Source organism: Protopterus annectens, chromosome 8.part0 (assembly GCF_019279795.1).
Source record: "Protopterus annectens isolate FY-2018-M chromosome 8.part0, PAN1.0, whole genome shotgun sequence".
Lineage (NCBI taxonomy): Eukaryota > Metazoa > Chordata > Ceratodontiformes > Protopteridae > Protopterus > Protopterus annectens.
This window is the reverse complement of record NC_056741.1, coordinates 1,149,544,610-1,149,558,429: the sequence shown is the minus strand read 5'-3', so window position 1 is coordinate 1,149,558,429 and position 13,820 is coordinate 1,149,544,610.

Below are 13,820 nucleotides of genomic sequence, written 5' to 3'. Positions count from 1 at the left end.
GCTGAGCTTTTTAAGTCACTTCAGGAAAAGGGTAGAGCCATGCAGGAGTTGAAACACATTTTTGTTTCCAAATTTCAGAGGAATTATCCTAAGGATGCCTTTGTTCTTGGATAGTGTCACCCTCCTAAAGGTAAAAAGGGTTCTAGGAGGGATCCTCCTGCTAATTCTACTCCAAATCCTAATACTCAGAAGCCTACTTTTCCAGACAAGCCAGGTTCTGTCTGGCTACCTTTTTTCCTCCCTTATAAGTTAGGATGTCCTTCAAGGATGCATCTGCAGTCCTTACATATGGGTTGTCCTGCCTCAGGCAGCCCCTCGGTCGGCCGGATTCCAAAGTCTGGGTCCGGCGTCGGCTGATGTCGCCCTTTCCCCGACGTCAGAGCGCCTGGGGTATAAAAGCGTCAGCCGACGCCATCTTCCTCAGTCTTTCTTGCCACGTGGTGCCCGAAGCAGAAGCAGTTCACAAGTGCCGGTCGGCCAGCTCCTGTAACTTCAGCTACCGAAGACTTCAAAAGCTAAGTACCCCATTGGGGACTCTTTCTTGCCTCAGCCGATGTCAGATCAAACACTTAAAGTTAATAATTGCTTAACTTGTGGGAAACAAATACCTCATAAGGATTTCCATTCTTACTGCCTCCCCTGCCTAGGCCCAGACCACGACGTCTCGGCCTGTACAGCCTGTGCCTCCTTCAATCGACGCACTCTTAGGCGTCGGGCGGAGTTTGCAGAGGAATTTTTTGGGGCTAGTTACTGTTACAATATGCCATCGGAGGAGACCCCGACTTCTCATTTAACCAAAAAACGGAAGGACAAGGACCGACACACGCGGACCGTGGTTTCGGCTGAAACCACGCCTAGGTCTACCGCGAGTGTCTCTGTCTCGGCTGAAACAGAGTCCTTGGTACTTCCGACCATAGAAACCGCACAACCGACAACCTCTGCCCCGGAGGCCTCTTCTGAGTCGGTTATAGAATTTCCCTCAGAAACCGGTGTTCTGGAAACATCCGACACCATTTCCTTAGACAGAACTACGCCAGTACGTGGAGCAGCCAGGCCTCCTGCATCCATGTCCATAAAGGCATTCACAAGGGCTAAAGCTGCTAAACAGCCAAAATCTCTGCCTCCCAAGGCTATTCCTCAGGGATCCACTACAGGTTCACAGATTTTAAGTTTAGCTGAGAACCTTATTTCCTTAATTAGGGGCTCTCAGCCACATCCGGACAGGGGCTCTCAACCTCCTCTAGACAAAAGGCCCAGGGTTGAGCCCACTGATCCCCAGTCCTCTGAGGCCTCAGATGGCTCTGCTCTATCAGACTACCAGGAGGAGGCCTTTACGGCCTACGAGGATTCTGATGCAGAGGAATCTATTCCCTCGGCCTCCCCTCCTGAAGAGCTATCCTTTGGGGAGACCCTTCACTCCATGAGAGAGCATTTCAAATGGCAGGGCCAGGAATTTTCTGATTCCAGGAAGAGATTAAGGACTTTTTTGCATTTACCTCAGCGTAGACCTTTGGCTATTCCTCCTGTTTTGAATGTCATTGATGATGTGTACTCTGAGTCTAGCATTACCCCTGACTCCCTTCCTCCGGCTCCTGTCAAACCCGATAGGTACTACAGGGTCCCGGACTCGCATCATTTCCTTACAAGGCCCACTCTGCTGACCCAGAAACTATTTCCCAGGGCCCTAAAGGGGTTGCAACTGCCACTACTAAAAATCCACTCCCATCTGAGAGGGAGTCCAGGGCTTTAGAGAGATGGGGTAAAAAAGTGTATACTACTTCCACTCTTTCTATGAGGGCATTAAATTGTCAATTCCATATGATACAGTACCAAGAGTATTTGTTAGATGAATTGCATAAAAAACTGTCTTCACCTGAACCCCTAGATCGCAAGTCACTTCAGGATCTGGTACATAACTCCCAACAGGTTAGCAACCATTTCTTGCAGTGTGGTTATGATGCATTGGAAGCTTCATGTAGGTCAGCAATGACAGGTGCAGTCATACGTAGGCATGCTTGGCTGAAGGAACAAACTCTGCCAGATCATGTTAAAGCAAAGCTTCTGGATGCGCCACTAGAAAAGCAAAAGTTATTTGGCTCCACTGCTCAGGAGGTCTTAAAGAAATTTGAGGAAAAGGCTAAATCTGTACAAACGGTCAAAGATTTTCTCCAGGTCCAACCACCAAGATTCAGCAGAAATTGGCCTTCTAAGAATTGGTCCTTTCCAGACACAGAGAGATTTCAAAGAGGCAAGAACAGGCGTGCCAGAGGTAGAGGGCAGGCTAGAGGCTCCTACAGAGGACGTCAATGGCAGCCTCCTAACCAGAGAGGTAGTGCAGGACCTACAGCTGCTGCACAAGGACAGACTCAATGACTTTACCTTCACCCCGCCAACCAGGGCTCAATTGGAAGCACCTATGGGCGGAAAGCTATCTTTATTCTCAGAAAATTGGCACAGTATTACAAGGGACAAACGGACACCGCAAACAATAGACAAAGGATACAGGTTCTTTTTTCATACATTACCAAAAAGAAAAGGCATGCCAAACCTGCCACCGAATCAAAGGGCAGAGGCTTTAAAACAAATTGCCAACCTATTGCAAATGAAAGCTATAGAAAAGGTTCCTCTCACAGAACAAGGCCAAGGATTTTATTCCAGACTATTCCTTGTCCCAAGAAAAGAAAAACAATGGAGGCCTATTCTCGACTTGTCCGCACTGAATACTTATCTCATTGTGCCAAAATTCAAAATGCTGACCCTACAGCAACTCCTTCCCATGCTGGGCAAGGGGTCTTGGCTGGTAACTCTAGACCTCAAGGAGGCATACCTGCATGTCCCTATCAGACAAAGTTGCAGAAGACACCTCAGATTTCTTGCAGGTTCATAGCATTATCAATTCTCAGAATTGCCCTTTGGCTTATCTACTGCGCCCAGAGTATTCACGAAATGCCTGGCATCAGTAATTGCACACTGCAGACTTCAGGGGATTCAAATATACCCATATCTGGATGACTGCCTTTTACAAGCGGACAGCCAACAAACTTTGGTAAAACACTTGAATTATGCCATCCGCCTACTTCAGGCCTTGGGATACACAGTCAGCATTCACAAATCAAGACTTGTTCCATCCCAAAGAATAACTTTTCTTGGTGCGAAACTAGATACAACCACCCAAATGGCTTTTCTCACAGAAGAAAAACAAAGACAACTACCGGATTATTTCGAAAATATGACAAAACAAACTCAGCTGACTGCAAGGAAAATCCTGCAGGCCCTGGGTTACATGGCATCTTGCATTCTTCTGATTCCACAAGCAAGGCTGCATATGAGGAAACTACAATGGTACCTAAGGAGTTTATGGTCTCAGCACAGTCACAGCCTAGAAGCTTTGATACCACTCATTCCATGCCTTCAAAAGGAATTTCTGTGGTGGGCTCAAGCAAGCCAGTCAAACAGGGGTCTGCCCTTCAGCAAACCAATAACCAGCCAAACCATTACAATGGACGCTTCAGACCATGCATGGGGAGCACACATGGAGGGCAGATGCATTCAAGGACTATGGTCACAGAAAGAATTGCGCATGCACATAAACCAAAAGGAAATGCTGGCAGTGATACATGCAATCGAGGCCTTCAAACACTTTCTGCATCAAGGCCACCTGCTAATAAGGACAGACAATACCACAGTTATGTGGTACATAAACAAGCAAGGAGGTACCCATTCCTACCCTCTTTGCAGGCTGGCAATGAATCTTTGGGAACTTTCCCTAAAACTCAATATAGAGCTGCAATCCCAGTTTGTGCCAGGAAAAGACAATATACTGGCGGACAGCCTAAGCAGAAATATCATGGATCCACACGAATGGATGCTGCACCCAGACATCTTCCTTCAGATAACACAATCATGGGGGAGGCCGGACATAGACCTTTCTGCCTCCCACCACAACCATCAGCTGAAGAAATTCTGCTCAAGGACATACCACCCACAAGCATGGAAAGTGGACGCCCTCTCTTTCAGCTGGAATACTCTAACAGTGTATGCATTTCCACCTCTTCCATTTAATGACTAAGGTCTTACTGAAGATCAGGACAGAGCAGCCAAAAGTGATTCTGATAGCTCCGGACTGGCCAAGACAGCACTGGTACCCACTGTTAAGGAGCATGTCATGCACGAAACCGTGGCCTCTACCTCAATGGCCACTTCTTCTGACTCAGCACAATTACAAAACTCTGCACTCCAGCCTGAAAACCTTGCAGCTGACAGCCTGGAGAATACCTTGACTCCTCACCAGGATAAGCTATCCAAGAGAGTGAAGGATATCATCATGGAAGCTCGCCGGCCTTCCACAAGAAAGGCATATTCAGCAAAATGGAAAAGATTTCGCACTTGGAGCACCACAAAGGGCCTAGATGCGACAGTGATGAACATGGCACATATCCTGGAATACTTGGCAGAAATGCTCCACAATGGCCTCTCTTACTCTTCCATAAAAATTCATGCTTCAGCAATTTCAGCAGAATACAATACTGATCCACCTGTCTTCTCGCATCCTCTCCTAAGGCAGTTTCTAAGAGGAATTAAAAACATCAATCCTCCAAGGAAACCACCAGTGCCTACATGGGACCTTAACTTCATGTTGGAAAAATTAACTCTACCTCCCTTTGAACCAGCAGCATCTTCAGAACTACAGTTCCTGTCTTGGAAGACTGCCTTCCTTCTGGCCATAACCTCAGCAAGAAGAGTATCTGAGTTGCAGGCCCTCATGGCAGTACAACCATTTCTTATTTTTCATCAGGACAGAGTCTCATTGAGAACCAATCCTTCATTCATGCCAAAGTTGGTATCCAGGGTCTCATTGAACCAAGCTATTCACCTGCCTACCTTCTTTCCAAATCCACAAAACAAAGGGGAGAAACTTCTGCATACCCTGGACATTCACAGACAGTTGCGCTACTACTTGGACAGAACTAAGACTTGCAGAAAAACTGACTAGCTGTTTGTAGCATATGCTGCTGGTGTACAAGGAAAAGCAATTTCCAAACAGACAATTTCAAAATGGATAGGGAATTGCATTCGATTCTGTTACTCTTTTCATGGCAAAACTGTGCCAGCTAACATTAGACCTCATTCCACCATAGCCACAGCCACCTCCACAGCCTTCTTAAGAGGGGTGGCTACCAAGGACATTTTAAAAGCTGCTAAATGGAGCTCCGTACATACATTTTCCAAGCATTACAACTTACATTTATATTCCAGATCCAGAGCAGGCTTTGCTACGGCAGTCCTGCTGGGCATTTTAGCTACACCATCCTTTTCTTAGATCCTACCACCCCCAGCTTGGCTATGGTATTCTACCCATATGTAAGGACTGCAGATGCATCCTTGAAGGACATAGTACAGTTTTGTACCTACCATAAATGTAGATGTTCGATAGGTATGCATCTGCAGTCAGGTTTACCCTCCCTCCTTCCCCTCTGTGGTATTTCTTGGGTACTTATCCCTCTTATAGCTAGCTGGGGTTATCTATTATGGTGTATTTGTTTTATATTACTGTGCATGTTTGGAATTTTTTGCATCTCTCCAAATTTAGCCTTCCTTAGAGGGCACCTGGCATCTGGGGCAAGGAAAAACTGAGGAAGATGGCGTCGGCTGATGCTTTTATACCCCAGGCGCTCTGACGTCGGGGAAAGGGCGACATCAGCCGATGCTGGACCCAGACTTTGGAATCCGGCCGACTGAGGGGCTGCCTGAGGCAGGACAGCCCATATGTAAGGACTGCAGATGCATACCTATCGGACATCTACATTTATGGTAGGTACAAAACTGTACTTTCCTTCATCTCTGTCTTTCCCTGTCCCTTCGTAATTGGTTAAGGATCAATCAGGATTCTTGGGTTCTGTCCATCATTTGTCAGAGGTATTTTATTGTGTGGCAATCTCTTTCTCCTTTTCTGGGCAGTCTTTAGCATCCTTAGAAACAACTGCCCCTTTTTTTTTTCAGATGTTCTCCAGAGTCTTTTGTCTTAGGGCACTATCCAAGCAGTTTCTGCTCCTCAAAGCGGGAAAGGGGTCTATTCCAGAATGTTTTTGGTCTCTGGGAAAGAATGTACCTGGTGACCCATCCCTGATCTTTCCCACTTCAACATCTTTATGAAAGTTCTTTCCTTTCGAATGTTCTCTCCAGACCCTATTTCTGTTTCTTCCTCAGAATTTCCTACTCTCTGGATCTCAAAGATGCCTATCTTCACATCCGTATTATCCCCTTTTCAGGAAGTTTGTGTTTCTTTTCTTCTTTGCATTTTCAGTTTTCTGCTTTGCCCTTTGGCCTCTCTTCTGCACCAAGGGTCTTCACGAACTGCCTCACTCCTGTGACTGCCATTTGCAGGATGAGGGGGATTTAGATTTTTCCCTACCTGGATGACCTTATTCAGGCTTCTGTCCAGGGACCCTGCTCCAGCACCTTCATTATGCTATTTGCCTCCTGCAAAGCCTGGGATTTACTGTGAATTTCCAAAAATCCTAACTCATTCCTTCTCAGGATCATGTTTTCCTAGGCTGCAGGTTCTGGATCATCTCTGTGTTGGCGTCCCTGCCACCGCCCAAGGCTCTGGCTCTTCTTACTTATTTTCAGTCCCTCCTCCTCCTGTTCTCAGTTTCAGCCTGGGAGTATCTCAGGGTCATGGATTACATGGCGTCCACTATGCCTATGCTTTCTCTAGCCAGACTCCTTATAAGGAGGCTTCAGTGGTTCCTGAAATCAGTCTGGCTTCAACATTCTCATCCTCTGGATTTTCTAGTTCCCCTTCTTCCATGCCTTAAGCTAGAACTTCAGTGGTGGGTTCATTAGCTGTCTCAACTTGGGGCTTCCTTTTCAGCCCCCACTCTCCAATGAGAAACTGTTTTCAGATGCCTCAGATGTGGGGTGGGGGGCTTCCTTCGGCCCTCAGAAGGTTCAGGGCTTTAGGTCAGCTCATCCTAGGGCAGACCATATCAATCTCAAGGAGATGATAGCACTCCTTGCTCTTCAGGCCTTCCATTCTGTTTCTCCAGGGTCCTTTCATAATCTTTACAGACAGTACCAGAGTGATGTGGTATATCAACAAGCAAGGCGGGACATTGTCTTACCTCCTATGCAAACTAGCTCTTCAGGTTTGGGTTTAGCTGTCCAGTATCAGGTCACTGTTCAGGCAGTTTATATCCCGTCAGAACAACACATAGTGGCAGACTCTTTGAGCAGGTCAGTAACACAGGCTAATGAGTGGATGCTTCACACAGATGCGTTTCTGGACATTGTCCACCAGTGGGGTATTCCTCACGTCTTTTTTTCCATCTCTCTGAACAGACAACTTCCTCTCTTTTGCACTAAAATCCCCAGTCCTCTGGCATGGAAGCTGGACACACTATCTTTCTCTTAAGGGAATATTATTTTCCCTCCCCTTCCTCTCATACTGAGGGTTGTTTTCCAAATAGAACAGGACTCTTCCAAAATCTTGTTGGTGTCTCCCTTTTAGCCCAGACAGTATTGGTTCTCTCTTCTTCTGCACCTAGCCAAGGGCAGTCACCACAGATTACTTCACAGGGTGGACCTTCTCACACAAGACAAGGGATCTCTCATCCATCCTAGCTTGTCCACTCTTCAATTGACACTGTGGGTGATATGGTTCTGATTCCTTTCCGGCACCTTTTTTCTGAGGACATGCTCCGGGTCCTGCAGGAGGCCAGGAAACCCACTACCAGGAAATCTTACTTTTCCAAATGGAAGAGATTTTCTGTCTCGTGCCTTGCTCATAACCAGGATCCCTTTTTATGTGAAGGTTCCTCTGGTCCTTTCTTATTTGTGTGAATTGCTCCAAGCTGGATTGGCTTATTCTTTGGTTAAAGCTCACCTTTTAGTAATTTCTGCTTGTGACTCCTCATTCGGCCTCTAGGTTTAAGGTCAAGCAGTTTCTTACAGGTGTTCTCCATGTTAGGCCTCCCAGGGAGCATATTCCTCCTTCCTGGAACCTTAATTTTATTCTTGAAAAATTTACTCCGGCCCCTTTTCAGCCTGCTGCTTCAGCCTCCTTGCAACATTGTTCATGGAAGACTGGTCTACTTTTCGCCCTTACTTCAGCTAGAAGGATGTCTGAACTTCAGGCCTTTATGGCTGTTCCTCTTTTTTTAGTTTTTCATAGGGACAGGTTGTCTGTTCATGCTAATCTTTCTTTTATGCCCAAAGTGGTTAATGGATTGTCTTTTAATCTATTAATTTGCCCACTTTTTCCCTTCTGTGCAGTCTGCCAGAGAAGATTCTTTACACCTTGGATTTACATAGACAGCTCAGGTTTTATTTGGATAAGAAAAAGGCCATTTGCAAGGCTGAGAAACTTTGTTTCTTTTCATCCTAGATCTCTTGGTTTGGTTGTTTCTAAATGTATCATTTTTTCTTAGATTTCTAAGGCCATTTCTTTTTGTTATTCTTTTCATGGAAAAAGCCTTTCTGCCTCTGTAAAAGCTCATTCTACCGGGGTTGTGGCTTCCTCTGGTGCTTTTTCAAGGGCATGGATACTTCTTCCATCCTTGAGGCTGCCAATTGGTCCTCTGCCCATAAGCATTACAAATTGGATGTTGTTTCCAGTGCAAGGGATGAGTTTGCCAGAGCTATCCTGTATGGTTTTCTGGAGGGTTCTTCTGGGCCTTCCTACTCTCAACTTTCCTCCTGAACGTTTGTACTTCCCTTTCATAATGAATACAGGAACAGTGATGTGGAAGAACATAGTATTGTTGTATAAAACCTTACCATAGCAGTAGATGTCCTTCTTTTTACTGTTTGAATATTCGCTCCTTCCATCCCCCCCCCTTTTCTAGTTGCACGTGTTCCTCTTGTTCCTTGGACTGTTGTTCCTCCTGTGCTCTTCACTTCTGCAGTGTGGACATTCGTACAGCACCTTTATGCCCTACGCCGTGAACAGGGAGCATACGTGTGACATACAGCATTCCCTATAACAACCTAAGGCTTTGATACAGTGACCGGATGATAGGCTACCCTTGGCAGGGGATCTGTTTTGTGATGAATACTGCAACAGTGAAGAGAAGGACATCTACTGTTATGGTAAGATTTTACACAACTATACTTTCCAGTTTGAGAGGGTTGGATATAGCTGGTTAGCTGCAGAGGTCACAGGCATCTTCATTAAAGGTTGTAGGACTTCCTTGATCTGTCTGGGATCAGGGCCAGTCCTGTTTATAAACGTAGCCACAGAGCTTAAGCAGCAAGTGTGTGTGTGAGGGGGCTTTGGAACCTTGTGTCCCTGGTGACATATTCATATTAGTAGCCGTGTTTAGCTAATCGGGCTAAATCGATCCCCGTTTCATACTGCTTGGGGAGTGGGACTATTTATCTGTGCAAATTATTTGGGAGTGTTTGGAACTGGAACTGCAATTCCATGCTCACAGCAGATCCACTTTCTATCTAGTCCCAGACCTGAAGATCAGCACCACCATCCAGACTGGACAAACCACCCACAATATTCCATCTCTTCCTACACACTACGAGTGATAAGGACAATGCAATATTTTCGCATTGATTCTGTTTTATATTGGTTAAAAAGCTGCAAAATCCCCTTTTTTGAATCAAAAACCTGTTACCCAAACATGATCGCAAACAGAGCAAGCACACAGCTCTGGTCTTATCACTCAACACTCAACAGACTCTCATACCCAGTACAATGGACAATTAGGACCTATTTCTTTCTTTCTCTCTTTTTTTTTTTTTAAATCTTTTTCTTTATTAGCCCTAGATAAACCAGTTATAGCAATATACCAACCATTTTGCTAAATACCAAACAGAATAAATCCACGATACACCTACCCTATTCGGATATACACCTAACCCCTGTAGTTTTCTAATCCCTTCTAAACACTGTTCATCGCCCGGATCCATTAACTTTAATCGAGACATAATGTCACACAGAGCCCTGGTATGTCAAACTCAACAGACAGACTTACTAGTTAATTCAATTGACTTGAAATATTTACTTATAACAGAACTGACTGCAATCTTTAATCTAGGCAGATCAATGAAGCTTCAGGGAAAACTTTGAGAGTCTATTTAAAGTCTTAGACCTAGGGATATTTAAGTAGATTTTAATTGTATTTATCTTGTATTGTTGTAGTTAAAGTGCATGTATTTCACTTTTTTTTTAATTTCAAAGTCCACCAAAGGCACCAAATCATCCCAGCGCTGGACAACCCATATCAGTTAACCTTAAAGCAAGACACACCCACAAGGAGTGGATTCTAGAACTGTAAATTCTAGCAATAAAAAACAGTTTTGTACTTTTAAAAACTTGAAGCAAAGCTCATCTGCCTTAAATATAAAAGAACGTGAAGATTTTAAGCCTAAGTTTACTGCGTCTTTTTTATAGCACGGATCTCTACTAGACAGATGGGAAGCCACTCCACAATTTTCTTATAAAGCCAGTCAAGGTTTTATTAGTCAAGGTGACCAGGTTCATTCCAGACTTAGATCTCCATAAATCTGGCATTTTACAAGAAATGGTTTTAGCCTCTCCGTGCAGCTGGAATAGAATGTTTCTCACTCTGTGCTTTATATCTGTTGACTGACGGGATGAACCATCTTCGACCTTAGAAAATGTTCTCTCTGTTTCTCCCCCAATTACAAGTGGGCAAACCTATACCATATTTTATGAGAAGGATGCTAGCATACAGGAAAATCTCAGTATATTTAATGATTGAATGTGAGAGCAGTCCAGATTGAGACAGCTAGGTAGAAACTGTTTTTGCTTATAGGAAAAGAGGTGCAGAGTACTGTAGCAAAAATAAAAATGCTTACCGAGTTTTGTATGGGTATAAACTGTTAAGTGGTGGTATGACGTTTAGTCAAGTTGGACTACCATATTTGATGTTTAGGGAAAAGTAACATAATACACAAGCATCTAAAGGCTTAGAATGAGATTTGGTCCCATTTTGCTGCATCTTGAAACACCAGTTCCTTGCCTGCCTTTATTCATGCTGTCCTTCCTTTTGTGTGTATTTACTCTTTTCTGTTCAGAGGCTTGACACTTTTACTGCTATCAGGACAGCCACCTCTGGCAATGCACCTTTGATCAGCACACTGTTATGTCTCTCTTGATTCTTTTCAGACTTGAGCTTTGCCGTTTTTTGGATTTGTTCTCAGTAAACTTGAGGAAATCTTAAGGGTTCACTGCCTCATTGGTATTGGATAGGTCTTGATCAGATATATTTGTAGCCTCCAAAGAAGACAATGCTGTGCTTGTCCTACCTTTTAAAACTTTAGCCAACTTTTGAAGTACAATTTTGACTGCCCTGTTATTCATTTTTTTACTGTTTGTTTACCAGGGAGTCTGGGCTCACTGTCCCATTTTCAGTGAAGGCCCAGGGAGAAAAGCTCCTTGAACCCAGATTTGGAGCATCACTGCTAGCAGGCTAGCAGTGGAGCAGGAACAGGAACATCTCCCTGTTGCACCAGAATGCTATGCCCATCTAAGGGGAAGCAGCTGCTGCCTTTACCAACATGGTTGGCCCCATTTTTCCTGTCAAAAATAAACAGAAAACTAAGCATGTATCTACTCTTGAAATTTCTTTGGATACGTGTTTAATTTAGGCTATTGATCCTTCTTGTAAAGTAGTTTATGGTAAGAGAGAGATTCCTCTTTTCCTGAAAAGATTCAAGATTCTGACTCTGGACACGAAGATGCAGGGACAGATTCACCCCCCCCCTCAGATTTCTGATTCAGACTATGGAACTCTCAGTTTCTGTTTCTCCATGTAGGGGTTTCTCGTTCTGTGAGACTGTTGCTAGAATGTCACAGTGTTTTTAGTGGGAGAACACTGAGTTTTCTCAGTCCCTCAGAAAATGCCATGAGTTGTTACAGAAGGATTTTGCAGAACTTGTACTCATTCCTCCTGTTTTGTCTGCTTTAGAAGGATGTGTGTGTTACTACCTTTCATTTTCCTGATAGTCAGCTGGCTGCCCCTAAAAAGGCAGAGAGGATGCATAAAGTTTCCCAGTCTTTTTAAATTTTCATACACTGTTCACAAACCTGACCCAGCAGCAATTGACTTAGCTGATCCTACTGATGCTAAGCACTTGGTTATTTCCTATCCTTTCTGATAAGGATAAGAAAGTTATTGATAAGTGTGGGAAAAACGTATATTCTTCCGCAACACTGATTATCAGGGTCCTGAATTGTCAGGCTCATGTGTTTGTTCTTACAAAATGTGGAAGTATGAGGAAATGTTTATCTGCAGTTTCTTCTTGTGAAGAAAGAAGACTCTGCTTTAATTAACTTAGTTTCTTCTATTGCTTGCACAAGTTCCTAAAAGGTGTGATGAATGGGGCAAGCTGATCCATGGAATCTCTAAGATTTTTCAGCCCTCTTTTTCCAAATTGTTCAAGGGATTTTGTTTCTCCTCATCCAGTTTTGAGGGAAAAAAAAAACAGAATAAGAATAAACAGTCTCATAAGAATTCAGGTAAACAAATGTGTAAGAAGAAAAGGCAACGGGGTTCCAAAAAGAAGCCTCAAACCTCCCAAAACCAAGGACAATCCAACAAGTCTAACTGTTCAAGAGACCTTGTGACCCACTCCCACCCTGGCCCCTTCTTTTCTTCCAGAAAGTCTGAATCTCCATTTTCTCTTGGCAACAGATTGTTTCAGACAAATGGGTTCTGAAAGCCATTCATCAAGGTTACAGATGGCAGTGGGAGGAAATTCCTCCTTTCCAGAGTGTCATTCCTCATCCCCCAAGTTGTTGTTGTTGTTAGCTTCATTTATTTACACCTGTTCTTCATCACATCCTATTCCAAGGAGCAATAAAACCAGTTCCTCTTCCCCAGGTGGGGAAGAGTTTTTATTTAAGGATATTCCTAGTGCCAAAGAGAGAATATGCTTGGAGACCAGTTCTGGATCTTTCTTTTTTGAACCGGTTTGTGATAGCAGCCAAATTCAAAGTTGTCACTTTACAAGTTGTTGCCTCTTCTTCCTTAATTTTCTTAATGCTAGATTTAAAAGATGCTTATCACCACCTTATTCATCCACACTTCAGACATTTCATAAGGTTTTGTTTGACTGGATCACATTGTCAGTTCTCTGCCTTACCCTTTGGATTACCCATTGCACCAAGAGTTTTCACAAAGTTTCTAGCTCCAGTTCATAGGTTCATAGGTTCATACTAGGCTATCTGCCCTAGGGCATTTATAAGCCTAGACAGAGTGTGTGTGGCTTTCACCACCCCTTAGGATGAGAATACTATACCCATTAGTTTGCTGTGCCTCTGTCCAGCAGTGACACAGAGATGATTCCCGGGGTAAACCTGCGATCTCCCATCCACTCGTCAAGATTTCTCTTGAACAGAGTCAGTGAGGGGCTCTGCCTCACATGGACTGGGATTCTGTTCCATAGTGTAGGGAGTCTCTGGGTGATGAATCTGTCCCTCCAGCACGTCCTATTTATATCCGTGTTGAGGTTTAAGTCTCTTGCTCTCGTGGCTCTGGTGGATTTGGATTTTTTGAGGTGGAGCATGTCCATTAATTCCGGGTAGGACATGGCCTTGTATGTCGGGCACAGATCACCTCTGAGCAGAAGGTATGCGACTGAATAGAGCTGGAGTTTCTTCAGTCAGGCATCGTATGACATATGTTTGAGCCCCTTTATCCTTTTGGTGAGGAACTTTTGGGGTCTTTCCAACTGCTGCAGGTGTCTGGTAAGGTACATTCCGAATGGGGCGTTGTACTCAATCATTGGTCTGATAAATGAAGAGTACAGGGGTACAATGACCTCTCCTGATCTGGATGTGA